Source organism: Tupaia chinensis, unplaced genomic scaffold, assembly GCF_000334495.1.
Source record: "Tupaia chinensis unplaced genomic scaffold, TupChi_1.0 Scaffold000360_1, whole genome shotgun sequence".
NCBI classification, from domain to species: domain Eukaryota; kingdom Metazoa; phylum Chordata; class Mammalia; order Scandentia; family Tupaiidae; genus Tupaia; species Tupaia belangeri.
The window spans coordinates 3253677-3268659 of NW_006159856.1; the positions used below are offsets into that span (position 1 = coordinate 3253677).

Sequence of the window (14983 nt, forward strand, 5' to 3'; positions counted from 1 at the left end):
TGTGGGAGTCCAAAGCCTTAACCACTATGCCACCTGCTGGCCCTGGCATTAATTTTCAAGCTGCTGGATCCAAGACTCATTGAGCTGCGTGGTTGGGCAGGTGCGAGCCAGCTGCCTCCACAGTCCCGCGGCCTGCTGGCCTGCCTGTGTTACCTGCAATAAACTGATGTAAACTCCTGGCAAACAGCTCATTGCCTCCCCTCGCCTTGCCCTACTCTTTGTTATAGAAACTTTCTTGGTCACTGTCGATGAGCACTTGTCTGGGAAACTAGAAATGTCCTCCTCTGGGTGGTGCATCCTAAGCCCTGGCTCTGATAGACCGCTTTTATCATTGATGATGCGCCGGTCTTCTTTCCAGAGCATTCATTCTCAGGCGTTACCCCAGGAACGCTCATGTGCACCGATCTCCCTGAATTCTCACAGGTTCAAAATGGCTGTGGAGCCTTGTCCCTGGAGGACGGCTAAATTGGATATGGATGTAAATTCTAAGCTTGCATTTAATTTTTTTTTTTTTTTGCCAGAGGGTACATGAACTCACTTGAGAGAGACAGAGTGAAAGAGGGGGAAAGTGAGGAAGCAGCCCCATGGGGAGAGAGTTATGTTGTAAACCCTTCTCCCCCATCTCTCCCTCCTTTTGGGATTTTGGGCTCACACACGGTGAGCCGGTGTGATTTTCAATCCACTGAATCTGGGACTTGAGCTGCGTGTGTGGTTAGCCATGTGGGGTCCAATCACCTTAGCCACCATGCCTTAGCTGTGGCTGTATTGTTCAATATATACCTCCAGTGTCATGTGACCTCCTCTCTGGGTCTCTCTCTCTCTTTTCCTTTGTATAAGGGCACCAGTAATATTATTAGCCCACTCTAATCAAATGTGACTGCAGCTTAATTGATTTGCAAAAGCTCTATTTCTCTTGGGATTATGGGCACACACACACACAAGTGTGTGTGCTCCCAAGGGTTAGGATTTTAACGCATCTTTTTGGGGGACACAGGCCTCCCCACAGGTATTTTCCAACTATAGACATATTACTTCTTTTTCCTCTGTGTTGAACATCACTGCTGAGAAGTCAGATGCCAACTTGGTTTTCTTTCTTTTAGAAGATGCTTGGTCTTTCTGTCTAGTTGCCCAAGGAATTAACTTCTTTTTGTTTAAAGTCCAGTAATTTGACCAAGGTGTGTCCTTGTATTAACCATTCTGGGCCAATATCACTGAGGTATGGTATGTGCCTTTATATCCGGGTACATGTTTTCCTGTATTTCGAGAAAACTATTTGAATAATAGAGAGTTTAAATACTTGTTCTGATCTATTACAAACTTTTTGTTTCTAAATGTATGCTATTATTTATACAATACTTTTTATTATTTCATGCTTCTTTTATAGTGTTTTTCATCCTTTCTTTACAGTTCTTCAGTAGAAGTCAGGCTTGCGTTGCCCAGTTAGGAGCCGCTGACCTACTGTTCTGATTAAGTTTCTTCTCAATATTCACCGCCAACCTCTGGCTTCTAAATGAGGGACTTCTGTCTTTTCGATCACTTGCTGATAGGGTGAGACTGCATTGTTACCTGTAAGCACATGCCCTAACTTGGAATCAATCTTGGCATCTAATCTCACATTTCTAATCAAATTCACAATCCACCTGTTAGCTTCTTCTGGAGTCATGTTCAGCATAACTGGCAACAAGTTAACGCTCATAAAAGTAAAAAGTCTCAAACAGGAATAGCCGAGCATTCTCAATAAAGCCCTGAAGGCAAGCCACCAAGAGGCAGTCATTCACAAGCACTGATTCACATTTCCTCAGCTTTTTCTGAGCTCCATCAAAATAAAGGTTAATATTAAGCATTCAACAAATTCTGTGATTGGGTCTTCATCTGTGTAAGGCTCCTGTTGAATAACTTTGACTAGCTCGTTTAGCACCTGAGGGTGTTTTCAGACGTCTTTGTTTGTCATGCCTGCCTTAGTCAAATGGAGAACATGTGGACACACTGTCTGAATTGCATCGAGATACTGTGGCCGGTAAAGGAAGAGATCAATAATATTATCAAGGCCTTTAGAATGGTTGAAGAAAACAGAGACCAGTGAATGAGCCATGTTGGCTGTTGAAAAGACTGGAGTGGAATTATTATCTACGGTCTCTTTTAACCATGCAAGGTCTTCCGTGGCTGCATCCCAGCTGTGCGTTAAGATTTCAGAGGCCAGTTTTCCTCACAGTGATCTTTAAGCATCTCCATCTGTTGCTGGGACCAAAACTCTCAAAAAGGAAAGATCCCCTGCTGCTCCCGAGTAATTGCTACATTCATATTGGAAGTCTGCACACCCATAGAGTGTATCTAAATACTGCCTAAAACCATGCTTGTCTGCTAGATAGTCAAACAGCATCCGACCATCTCTGACTGGCTGCATTTGCCTCCTCGTTTCTGGATCCTTAAACATCTTCACAATGGGTTCTGTTTTATCCAGAAGCTGTTTCAGTTGTGCAACAACTGTGGTTCTTTTTTCTCCCAAAGCATGAGGAACATCATTAGAATAAAAGTTTTTGTATACTCTCATTGCAAAGTCTATCATGCTGTATCACCAAGAAGATCCAATTTCTGGGAACCAGCAGTTAGCGTAATGGCTATGTCGCTGGACTCCCACATAGTCGACCACAATTCGCGTCCCGGACCCGGTGGCTTAGAACTCACGCCGGGTGCGTGTGCATGCGTGCCCAAGATCCCGAGAGGAGAATGGAGGAGAAGGGATTGCGGTGTGACCATCCCCCCGGGGGGTTGTGGACACACTGTCTGAATTGCATCGAGATACTGTGGCCGGTAAAGGAAGAGATCAATAATATTATCAAGGCCTTTAGAATGGTTGAAGAAAACAGAGACCAGTGAATGAGCCATGTTGGCTGTTGAAAAGACTGGAGTGGAATTATTATCTACGGTCTCTTTTAACCATGCAAGGTCTTCCGTGGCTGCATCCCAGCTGTGCGTTAAGATTTCAGAGGCCAGTTTTCCTCACAGTGATCTTTAAGCATCTCCATCTGTTGCTGGGACCAAAACTCTCAAAAAGGAAAGATCCCCTGCTGCTCCCGAGTAATTGCTACATTCATATTGGAAGTCTGCACACCCATAGAGTGTATCTAAATACTGCCTAAAACCATGCTTGTCTGCTAGATAGTCAAACAGCATCCGACCATCTCTGACTGGCTGCATTTGCCTCCTCGTTTCTGGATCCTTAAACATCTTCACAATGGGTTCTGTTTTATCCAGAAGCTGTTTCAGTTGTGCACAACTGTGGTTCTTTTTTCTCCCAAAGCATGAGGAACATCATTAGAATAAAAGTTTTTGTATACTCTCATTGCAAAGTCTATCATGCTGTATCACCAAGAAGATCCAATTTCTGGGAACCAGCAGTTAGCGTAATGGCTATGTCGCTGGACTCCCACATAGTCGACCACAATTCGCGTCCCGGACCCGGTGGCTTAGAACTCACGCCGGGTGCGTGTGCATGCGTGCCCAAGATCCCGAGAGGAGAATGGAGGAGAAGGGATTGCGGTGTGACCATCCCCCCGGGGGGTGATTTCTCACTTTCTGTCTCTCTGTCTCTCTCAGTCTGTCTTGCGAGCGCATGTGCCCTATAGCAAAAGCCTCTCCAAAAAAAAGAAAGAAAGAAAAGAAAAGGAAAAAAAAGAAGATCCAATTTCTCTTGTAATCATTTTTTTTTTCATTACATATCAACATTCGCTTCAAAGAGGTAGGGTTTGGTCATAGTTGATTCTCAACTGCAATTCATAGTTTTGGTTTGCCCTATGAAAATTTTATACTTTCATATTTTTCTTTTTCTTCAGTCTGCCTCCTTTCGAGAGAGAAACTTAAGGAGCAAAAAGACAAGATAACAGTCCCAAAACTGAGCAGCATGACTGATCAAGTTGTAGTCCACCATCTTGCCAAAGAAAAAGGGAGTCTGTGCACCTATTACGATTAAAAAAAAATTCTTAGTTTCTGCCATAGGGCACGTGCACTTGCCAGATAGAGACAGAGAGAGACAGAAAGTGAGAAATCACCCCCTGGGGGATGGCCATGCTGCAATCCCTTCTCCTCCGTTCTCCTCTCGGGCTTTTGGACACACACACACACACATGCACACACACATACAGCTTGTTTTACAAGTCACTGAATCCAGGATTTGAACTGCACAGTTAGAAATGTTGGATCCAGCACCCTAACCACCACACCACCTGCTTGCCCCATGGGTGAGACCCTAATTCCAAATGACTGGTGTCTTTGTGAAAAGGAGAAATTTGAACACAGACGTAGGGAGAACACTACGTAAAGATGAAGGTCGAGATCTATGAGCCACGAGATGCCAACGACTACAGCAAACCATAAGAAGTGAGAGAAGAGTCCTGAATGGATCTCCTCACAAGGAATTGCCCCCTACTTACACTCTGATCTCAAACTTGCAGTCTCCGGAGTTATAAGGTGATACGTTTCTGTTTCTGAGCTGCCCAGTTTATGGTACTTGGTGTGGCATCTCTAGGTCACTAATGTAGTCATTGTAAATTTCATTTAAAGCTGAAAATAAATGTAGAACATCAGTTGATGACATGCATACTAAGTTGTCTAGTGGTGAGGTGTACTTTCTTTGAAATGCAATAGGAGATAAGATGGAGGGCCAGCCCCATGGCCTAGTGGCTGGGGGAGCCAGCTCCGCCATGGTTGGCCAGGTGGTTGAAGTCCTGGACCCACTGGCTTGAAAGACACACAGGGAGCATGCGCGTGTGTGCCCCCAATCCTGACAGGACAGAGAAAGGGAGAAGGGACTGTGACATGACCACAGCACACTGGGAGTGCGTTCTCTCTCACCCTTGTCCTCCTCCTCTCTCTCTGGCCAGTGTGCATGCCTTCTGGCAATTAAAAAGACATGTCGACAGTGTGTGTGGAGGATCTACGGGCATTGAACAATCCTTCTACTCCTCTCTATGTCTGCAGATCTTTGTTTTTTTTTATTTTTTGGAGAGGTTTTTGCTACAGGGCACATGCGCTCGCCAGACAGACAGACAGAGACAGAGAGATAGAAAGCGAGAAATCACCCCCCGGGGGGATGGCCATGTTGTAATCCCTTCTCCTCCATTCTCCTCTTGGGATCTTGGGCATGCACGCACACGCGCCCAGCGTGAGTTTAAGCCACCGGGTCCGGGACTTGAACTACTCGAACTCCGACTATGTGGGAGTCCAGTGACAGCCATTACGCTAACTGCTGGCCCCTATGTCTGCAGATCTTAAGGATAAAATGGTGAAAAACCCAGAAGTTTAGGTGGACATTGCAGGTCCACTGAGTATCCAAGTGAAAAGGTGATTACATAGGATAAGGCTCTTCCTCTGGACTTGGGTACAGAGCCAGTGAAAGACAGGTCCCGGGCCCCCAACTCTGACCCGCACCCTCTTTCAGGCAGTGGCTGAGCACTCTATCCAGGTCTCTCTGTGTGAGTGGAGGTCCTTTGTAAAGTCTACCTCCTGCAGGAAGAGCAGCGGATTCTCCCCCTCACCCCTCACCCCTTTCAGGGGCTCCTTAGGGAGAAGACGTGATTCCTTCCTAGGAAGAGCCACCTCTGCATGCCTGCCCGCAGTCCTCGTCCCAGGCAGCCCCTGACTTCCCTCACATTGAATTAACATCAGCCTCGAGGGAGAGGAGCCTCTGTCCTCTGGTCCTGGGCTACTCCCCAGGGATCAGCCCCCTCCCTTTGGTGATTTCTCTCTGGATGTGTTTTGTTTTTCCCTCTCTTTCATGAGAGAGAGAGCAAGAGAGAGAGAGGGAGAGAGAGCAAGAGAGAGAGAGGGAGAGAGAGAAGACTCAGCCTGGATGCAGCCCGTCCCCCAGCCTCAGGCTGTGGTGCAGTGAGGACGACTGCAGAGCGGGCCTGTGAGTTCTCTGCAGGGGTGCTGATGACGGGCGCTACCCTACCGCAGTTGTGGGTCTGTCTCATGCAGATACCACGTTCTTCCTTCCCCCCCTCCATGGGAGCAGAACCCAGAAGTTTAGCGTGGCAGCCTCCTTCCCTAATAGCTCTACGGAGCCAAGTGACCAGGACTTGGCTACTGAGTTAAAAGCACAAGTTTTGTGTAAGACGTCCAGGAAGACTACTTCAAAAAAGCACTGAGTGGGGCTAGTAGGCGGCATGGTGGTTGAGATGCTGGACCCTACATGGCCGACTGCAGTTCAAGTCCTGGACCTGGTGGCTTGCTTTCTCACTTTCCTTCTCTCTGGTGAACACACGTGCCCTGTAACAAATTTTTATTTATTTTTATTTTTTTGAGAGGTTTTCACTATAGGGCGCATGCGTTCGCCAGACAGACAGAGAGAGACATAGAGACAGAAAGCGAGAAATCACCCCCCAGAGGGGATGGTCACACCGCAATCCCTTCTCCTCCATTTTCCTCTTGGCATCTTGGGCATGCACGCACACGCACCCGGCGTGAGTTTTAAGCCACTGGGTCCGGGACACGAACCGCGGTCGACTACGTGGGAGTCCAGCGACATAGCCATTACGCTAACTGCTGGTTCCCACAAATTTTTAAAAATAATAAAAATAAATAATTTTTAAAAAAGAATTGAGTCTGTTAAGACTCCTGGGAGAAGCCCTTTTTGCTTTTTTATTTTTCCCTCTTTCTTCCACCTGTGCTGTGGGCTGTGGTCTTAACGGCTGGAGTTCCAGATGCCATACTGGACTATGGAGATGAGCCACGCACTGGGGATGAAGAGGGGTAGCATGGCAGAAATCTGGGTCCGCGAGGACTCGGTGCAACTTCCACACCACCCCGGATCAGTCCTCTTCAGATTTTTACTTATGGAAAATTTGTTTCTTGTTTATGCCTCCTGTGCTGAGACTATTCTGTTATGTACAGCCAAGCCAACTGCGGTGGATAGAGGATTGTTCATGTTCATTATCACCCTGCAAAGTATCATCCGACCATTCTACAGACGGGCAAAGCGAGGCTCAGAGAGATTTAGGTACTTGACTGAAGTCACACAGCAGGGGAACCCAGAATTGCCTGGCCGGAATCTGCCAGGGCTCTCTGCAGATTGCCTGCCTTGGCGCCACCTGGTGGTCCCCTGAGTCACAATGCCAGTCTGTTCATGACAAGTCACTGAGGGCCAGCTAGAGATCCGGGTGGCATGGGAGAGCGAGCCAGTCTGGAGTCAGGCTGTCCTCCCCTCATCCAGTGAGGGGGTGTTGGGAAGATGGTCAGTTCCCTCTCCTCACTGTGTCTGGACCGATTAAGAACTGAAACACGGGAACTCGATGGAGGGAGAGCAACGGTGCCAGTGAATTTCAAACTGCATTTGTAATGAACACAGAGCCTTCTGGGGGGGCCTTAGGTGCTGCAATCAGGAAGCATGGATTTGGGTGCAAGAGAAAGGTGTTGCAAGGATTGCGCAGAAGAGGCTGGTTTTATAGGCAGAGGAGGACAGAACGAAGTGGAAACAAAGAAGCAGGGAGGCAGAGCCTTCAAAGTCACTTTTCCTACAAAGCCGAGGGCACAGGAGTCCTATTAGGCTGACTCAGGTAGATCGGACTCTCCCGTTTTTAGGGAAAAACTGGTCTGTTCTGGGATGCGGCAGCTTCCTTAAAGTTTGTTTGATGAAGTGGCATCTTACCATGAGTGACTCCATTTTGAGCCGGCCTGTGGTGACCTGGAGGAGGAGCTAGTCCAAAACAATGGCTCCTATAATTTTTACCTGGCGATAGTTGTGTTATGGATGAGAGTGAACTCACCCTGGAATGTGACCCCACCACGGACGGGCTTGGTGAAAACATGGCCTGCCCAAGCCGAACCTTCTCTCTAGGCACTGAATGGCCGGGCAGCTGTAGACTTATCTGGGCCCACCTGCCACCTGGGGACGAGCTGCCCAGAACAGGACATGCTGAGGACAGGTAGTCTGCAAGGGAGAGACCAAGGGCTGCGTGAGTCCCATGGGTTCAATCCAATGGGTAGTTCTCCCTCCTAGGGCAGCAAGAGGTATACAGGGAGGATGAATCGCTTGCCTGTGAACCCAGGTGGGGATGCCAGGAGGGAGAGTGAGCTGGTCCCCTAGCAGTCATGGCTGTATTTTGCCCTGCACCCCTAAGTGCCCAGCTTTCCATCTGATAAGAGAGGCAGGTGGTATTCAGTCAGCCTGATGGAGAGTCACAGAGAGCGCACCCTAGACATCCTTTGGGTCAGCCTAACCTGTGGCCTCCTTCAGGGAAAGCAGGTGGATGCGAACCCCAAATGTACCCCTACTCTGCACCAGCATCTGCACTCTCTCAGCTGGGTGATCCTTTCGACCTGGTGTGCAAATGACATCGTTTAGGGCAAAGCTTCACACCTGTGACATGTGGAGGCAGAGCACAGCTACACAGCCCGTGGGTTCCTGCAGCTCGGGAGGGCTGGTTTGCTATTTCTGGAATGCTGCACGGAGGGTAGGCTGTCTGAGGCAAGGGGCTGTTCCTTCTGCAAAATAATTCTAGTGTCACTTTCTGGCCTCTGTGGAAGGAGAGGGAGGGTTGCACATTTAATGACACCTGCTCTGTGCTTGTCACTCTATTTACATCATTATCCAGAAGGCGGGACCTGCCTGTGCTCGTGCACGTGCCAGGGGCGGGCGCCTGTGTGTAGCCTTGGAAAACCACTTCCTAGCCCTTCTGGACTGTGGCAGGATTCCAGGAATACCTTAGTCACGGTGCAAAGCTGCCAGATTTCTTGGACAATTTCATTCACATGTGTTGGGACCTCACTTTGCACATGCGAGGGCCCTGGGCTCTGTGGGAGGATGCTGGGCTCTGTGGGAGGCCATTGGGCTCCACTCACAGTTTGACAGTTCAGGGACTGTGAGAGTCTTAAGGGAGGGGGTTGAGAGCACTTGGAGAAGGCCCTGGAGTCTTCCTGGCTCCCCAGGGGGAAATATTAGTGCTGGAAAGCTATTAAAACTGCCCAGAATGAACAGGATCAGCTGTGCAAAACGTGACACAGAAGCATGACTTCGTTCTTGTATTTCTCTGCGGTGGGAAATCCACCAAACAGCAGAGAAACCCTGTGAAGGTTGCCCAGAAAGAACATGGAGGCGGCCCCAAGCCCAGGCTGGGTTGAGCTGTCACAGTGGCTGAGAGTGGAGAGAGAGGGAGGGTTTGTGGTGGGGCCTGGTGGGGTGAGAGTTAGCCAGTGTAGGGGGTGTCTCAGTCCCTCTGATGCCTGGCTCCCCAGCCCTGCTCACCACGCTCCCACTGTATCCACCTGTGTCCAGCCTGGTGCTGGTGATGCAAGCTTAACACTGGCAAGCTGTTGGCAAGCTGATCAGGGGTGCAGGGCTCCGGAGCCTGTGTGAGCTGGCGAGAAGCCAGGTAGAACCTCGTAACGTGGCAGAGGTGAGTGTGCAGTGCGGTGCTGTGCTGCCCTGGTGGCAGTGCTTTACCCTGATTCAATCTCTCAGCTACGAATCTGCTCACTTATACGCCCACTCATCCGTCCATCCATTCACCCACCCACCCATCCATCCATCTACCCAACCAACATCCACCCATTATCCATCCATGCATTTACCCACATACCATCCACCCATCTATATACCACCTACCCACCCATCCACCCATCTACCCAGCCAACACCCACCCATTATCCATCCATGCATTTACCCACATACCACCCACCCACCCACCTATTTTTGCATCCATCAGTCCACTATCCACTTACCTACCCATTCACCTACACATGGATCCTTCCATCTTCATCCACCCACTCATCTATCCATCCATCATCAGCCCACTGTCCATTCATCCACAATCCACCCATTCATCCCCCATCCATCCATTAACGGTCATTCACAGAACAGCTACTATAGCAAAGTGTGGGGACTCAACGTCACTCGGGAGAGCCCTGGGCCCTGTAGTTTAGGCTGTGCTTCCCAGCAGAGGGAGGCAGATCGTCAACGTGCTCCTTTACAGGCGATGGCACTTCTGTAAAGTAAGCAAAATAGGGAGGATGACAGGAAGTTGGTGAGGCCTCTAAGGGGTCCAGTAAAGAGCCCACTCTTCCGTTCTGAGTCCTGAATCCATTAAGAAATAAGGCAGAAAGTCAGGTAGCCAGAAATCCAAATCCATATTTGCCTGGTGGCATGGGAGGTTTGGTGCGGGCGTCCGGGACACTTTTAGGGGTCACTAAGGTATTTTAATGTCCTTTACAATCAGAAGGAAGCACAATACACCCTGGGTAATATTCATCCTTACTTTTTCGTATTTTTGTGCAGAGAAAGCCCACGGATGTCGCAACGCACGGCTGCCTTTTGGACGGTGTGGAGGTAAGGTGGGCTTTCTCCTGCACCCCAGAGTGGGGCTGACTCCTTGGCCTGAGGGAAAGGGTGGGTCTGGAGCCAGCTTCCGGGGAGCCCTCTGCTGCTCAGCAAAGAAGGCACGCCTCCTGGTGGCCACAGTGAGGAGTGAGCAGGGCAGGCCAGTGGGCCCTTTCCCAATTTACCAACCAAGCCATGGGGGTTGGCGACTGTTCCAGTCCTTCTGTAGATTATAACAGCATGAATGAGTTTTATTTAGCTCATGACTGGAGACCCAGCGTCCAGGGGCCACACCTGGTGGGGTAATCTGGCTGTGTCACAGGACAGCAGAGGGTGGGAGTGCACGCACCTGTGTCCCCATGTCTCCGTTCTGGTCTTACTCCCCCTTACAACCCCCTGGAGTCAGTCATGGAGACCCCGTCCTGGTCACCTTAATCCTGACCTCCCCCAGAGGCCCCACCTTTCAGCACCACAGTCAGATGGAGTTTTCACCCTCTCAATCTTGTTCCAATCAAATCGTGATGTGTGACTTTTGTCACTACAGCAGTGACGAAAGATGGGAGAGAGAAGGGAGTTCGAGCAACTGATTTTCCTCCACATGCAGAGTCTCAGAAACTGGGGAGAAGACTCCCCCCAGCTTTTCCAGCCTTTGGTTGCCCTACCCAAGAGCTTTGCGTTATGCCTGTGGTGAGCTGGGAGGGGACGACTCTCCCCTCCTGGAAAAAGAATTGGACTTCCTTCGCGAGGCCACTTCTGGGCAGTTTGGATTTACTCCCAGGATTAATGAAATGACCCCGAAGCCCCTTTGTACCAAGGCGGACAATTCTCCCCCTTCTATCGCCACCCTACGCTGTGTCCAGCTCCACTGTTGACACGGCCTGGGAGAGTTCTGCAGCAGCTACAGCAGGACCGTCCAGTAACAACAAGAGGCCCCCGACGTGAGCGTTGCTCTTCCATGATCACATTCCCCGAGAGAAAACTCATAGGTCAAATCCCCTTGCAAACTGCAATTCAGAGAAGTCAAAGCGTAATTCCATGTTGTTGCTCTTATTGTTTCAAAGCCAAAGTCCAAGTTGTTCAAATGAACTCTCCAATGATCTTATCTAATATCTTTTCTCCAAATCGCAGACAAAGGGGCTCTCAGCTTGGGGAGATGGAGGCCAAGCAGAGGTACCTTGGGATGTGGGATCTTTCTCCTCTAAGGAGATCCAGGAGCGTGGGCAAGGTTGTCAGCAGCTCTGCACCCAGGCCGCCTCCTCCAGGGGCCTTCCTGGCTAGCGGTTTCCTCCTGACATTTCCCGGATGCCTTCGCAGCTGCGGTTCTGTCCTGTGCTGGTTTTTGTCGTTCGGCTGTACCAGGTGAGGATTTTGGAGTGGAAGGTGAGGCGTGCACCAGCTGGTGACCATGGTGGGGAGGATGGGCTTGTCTGCACTTCAGTCAGAGCCTCCGGTGCCACCGTGGCAGGTGGCATACCGCTTTCTGCAAGGCCAGTCCCAGCATGTTTGGAGGGCACGGAGGGTGCCCAGGCGGCCGGTAGGGTGGGAGCAGAGCAGAGATGCCACGGCTGTCGAGCGCTGGGAGCAGGTTTTGTTCCCTGTGATGGGCCCATGCCCTGGGAAGAAGGGTGGTTCCCGAGGCTTTGCACGAAACAGGTGCCCAGCCTATGGGCCTGTCCACACCTACCTCCAGCCTCTCTGCTCTGGGTGCTGGGTGGTGGGTACACCCACATCCATCAGTTGGGCATGAGCTCCTCCATGGGTCACCCACCAGCGTGACCGGGTCAGACGCGATTCCCTCGCTGCCCAGCTCCCACGGCCGGGATGATTTCTCTCCCTTGCTTTCACTGAGAAGTAGAGAGCTGGAAAATCTCTGCACCTCTGCTTTCCAGTTTAGAGAGCACAGCTGGGTGACAATATTCATCATTACAGTGTAGAGTTCCCTGTTGACGCGCTGCAGGAAGGCGGACGCTAACAGCCTGGAGCTGGGTGCTCTGTCTGGAGGGAGAAGAGGTGTGTCCAATGGACTCCGGTGCGAATAGAGACCCCAAGGAAGAGAGGGCTGTGCTAGTTGGCCCTAAAAATTCTGTGACCTAAGCCACCAGATACTTTGTTGGATTCACGATTCCTTGCACTGAGTGGGCAGCTTCTCTGGTCCGAGCTGGCCGGCTGATCTTTGTGGTCAGCTGGTGGCTCAGCTGGGACTGAGTGCTCCCGGGTGACCTTCCTTCCCGGTTCAGTGCTGGGCTCAATGATGTCAGCAGGAGAGGTGGGATGACTCAGCTAGTGCCTCACTTCCCAAGGCCAGCCATGGCACCTTCACACAGAGCAAGAGAGAGCCAGCCCCAAGGCACAAGAGCTTTCTCTTTTTAAAAAAAATTTGCCAGAGAATGTCTGCACTAATGAGAGAGAGAGAGAGAGAGAGAGAGAGAACTCCTCCCCAGTCCCTTTTGGAGATTGTCATGCTACAATCCCTTCCCCTCCTGCTCTTTCTCTTTCTGGAATTTTGGGCATGCACACATGTACCTGGACTGTTTTTCAAGCCACCAGGTCTGAGACTTGAACCACTGTCGGCCATACGGGATCCAGGTGCCTTAACCACCTCACTGCCGGCTGACCCACAAAAGCTTATTACGTCTTTGTAGGCGTTACATTGCCTGGTCCATCAGCAAAAGTGGGTCTTTTGCTAAGACTCTATCAAGGAATGGAGAAAGCGACTCTTTTTTAGAGAGAGATTTTTGCTATAGGGCATGTGTGCTCACCGGAGACACAGAGAGCAAAGAGACAGAAAGTGAGAAATCACCCCTGAGGTGATGGCCATGCTGCAATCCCTTCTCCTCTGTCCTCCTCTCAGGATCTTGTGCATGAGTTCACATGCGCCTGGTGTGAGTTTTAAGCTGCCAGGTCTGGGACTCAAACCATGGTCTACTACGTGAGAGTTCAGTGATGTAACCTTTATGCCATCTGCTGGCTTTGAAAGAGACTATTTTTTTTTTTTTTTGGAGAGGTTTTTGCCATAGGGTGCGTGCGCTTGCCAGACAGACAGAGACAGAAAGCGAGAAATCACACCCCAGGGGGGATGGCCACACCGGAATCCCTTCTCCTCCATTCTCCTCTCGGGATCTTGGGCACACATGCACATGCACCTGGCGTGAGTTTTAAGCCACTGGGTCTGGGACGCGAACTGCGGTCGACTACATGGGAGTCCAGCGACATAGCCATTATGCTAACTGCTGGTCCCGAAAGAGACTATTTCTCAACAGGACTGGCTGAGTCACCATGGAAAGGGGTGTGCCCACAACACGGGGAGGCGGTATGGCCATCTTTGCCACTTGGCCCCGGCTCCATCCGCTGAAGCGTGTGCTGTGTGCCTGCTGCTTTCTCGGCTCTGGCGTGCAATGGCGCCTGAGACAGGCAGGCCGTGCTCTTGGAAGGATGTATTTTGGTGGGAGATGATCTCTCTGAAGATAACGGGGGCTTGTTTGTGGACCTCCGGCTGCAGACAGTGCCGTCGGCCAAGGGCCAGGCTGAGGTCCCTTGCCATGAATGCTCCCAGCACAGCAGGTACACTGAGGCAGACCCATCCCTGAGATGCAAGGAATTCTCCCAACAACCTTGCAAAACCTTCTGCAGACCGCATTGGGCCCAGGGTGCTTCTGCCCAGTCATTCTTCCCTTTGGGTTGTGGTCAGCTTGAGTAACCACCAGATGCTTCCAGTCTTCCTGCCTTCCCACCCTCTCGCGTGAGCATTTCCCTAATGATGTCCTGTGCTTTTAACCTTATTTAGATATCCCCTTCTCGGATAACCTGATATAATACAGCATAAAATGTGAGAATGGTGCCCTGGAAGAGAGCCATGGGTGGGGCTTGTGAAGATGAGGGGACAAGGTGTCCCGCCTGCTCCCCCAACTCACCTCGTCCTGGCAAACGGCAGGTCTGATTGGCTGAGGAACCTGAGTCTAGGAAACGGTTGATCCCGTAAGGGAGCTGCTAGCCATCCTGCCCAACGCCTGGAAAGTAAGCAGATGCCTGCTGGGGAGCGGAGAAGGTGTCTCTAGGTTTATTGTTCTGGAACATAAGCAAGCTTCCAGAGTGGAGTGAGGTTTCGCTCTCCTGCAATACCGCCAGGGGCCTCTAGCTTGCAAGGCCGTCTGTTAGGTAAACATTCTTGCAATTCTCTGTGTTCTGAAGATATGCAGAAGTGCCATAATTATAGAGACCTGCCTCCCAGCATGGGGGAGCTGGGTGGTGGGAGATGGTTATGGAAGTTTCTAGACTCCAGGCAGCTGTGCATTGTGCCAGTCAGTGGCATCAGTCAGGGCTCAGAGCAGGATGCAGGAACCACTCTAGGTATTTCCAGCAGAGATGGATTTAATGTAGGGAACAGGATGTTTAGAAAGTAATGGGGAAAGGTAAGTGGAGGATCTGGAGCTGGAACCCGGGTCCCTTGAATGCTGACTCCTGCTCTGTCTACCACACGTGGCTGCTGGCAGGTAGAGCCGGGTGTGTATCACAGCCCTAGCTCAGAGTCGTCCCTGCCAAGCACCATCCACACGAGCCCGTGGGTCTTTTGTACACTTCCCTGAAGCTGTGTCTCTATCAGAAAAAGCCCGGGAAGCAGGGTTCACTTGGTGGGGACCCTCATCCGCTGGCTTGAGTGGCATGTGTGTGGCC

The 14983-nt window shown here is 50.6% G+C and overlaps 1 long non-coding RNA gene and 1 pseudogene across 1 annotated transcript; one reads left to right on the top strand and one right to left on the bottom strand.

Moving 5' to 3' along the window:
* Positions 1-1413: 1413 nt before the first annotated feature.
* LOC102484913 (eukaryotic translation initiation factor 3 subunit E pseudogene) lies at positions 1414-4519 on the bottom strand (annotated as a pseudogene).
* A 2649-nt stretch (positions 4520-7168) lies between these two features.
* On the top strand, positions 7169-11481 carry LOC102485764 (uncharacterized). The gene is made up of 3 exons (XR_335216.1): positions 7169-7553; positions 10271-10321; positions 11441-11481. It is a non-coding gene; the product is annotated as an uncharacterized LOC102485764 (long non-coding RNA).
* Positions 11482-14983: the final 3502 nt, after the last annotated feature.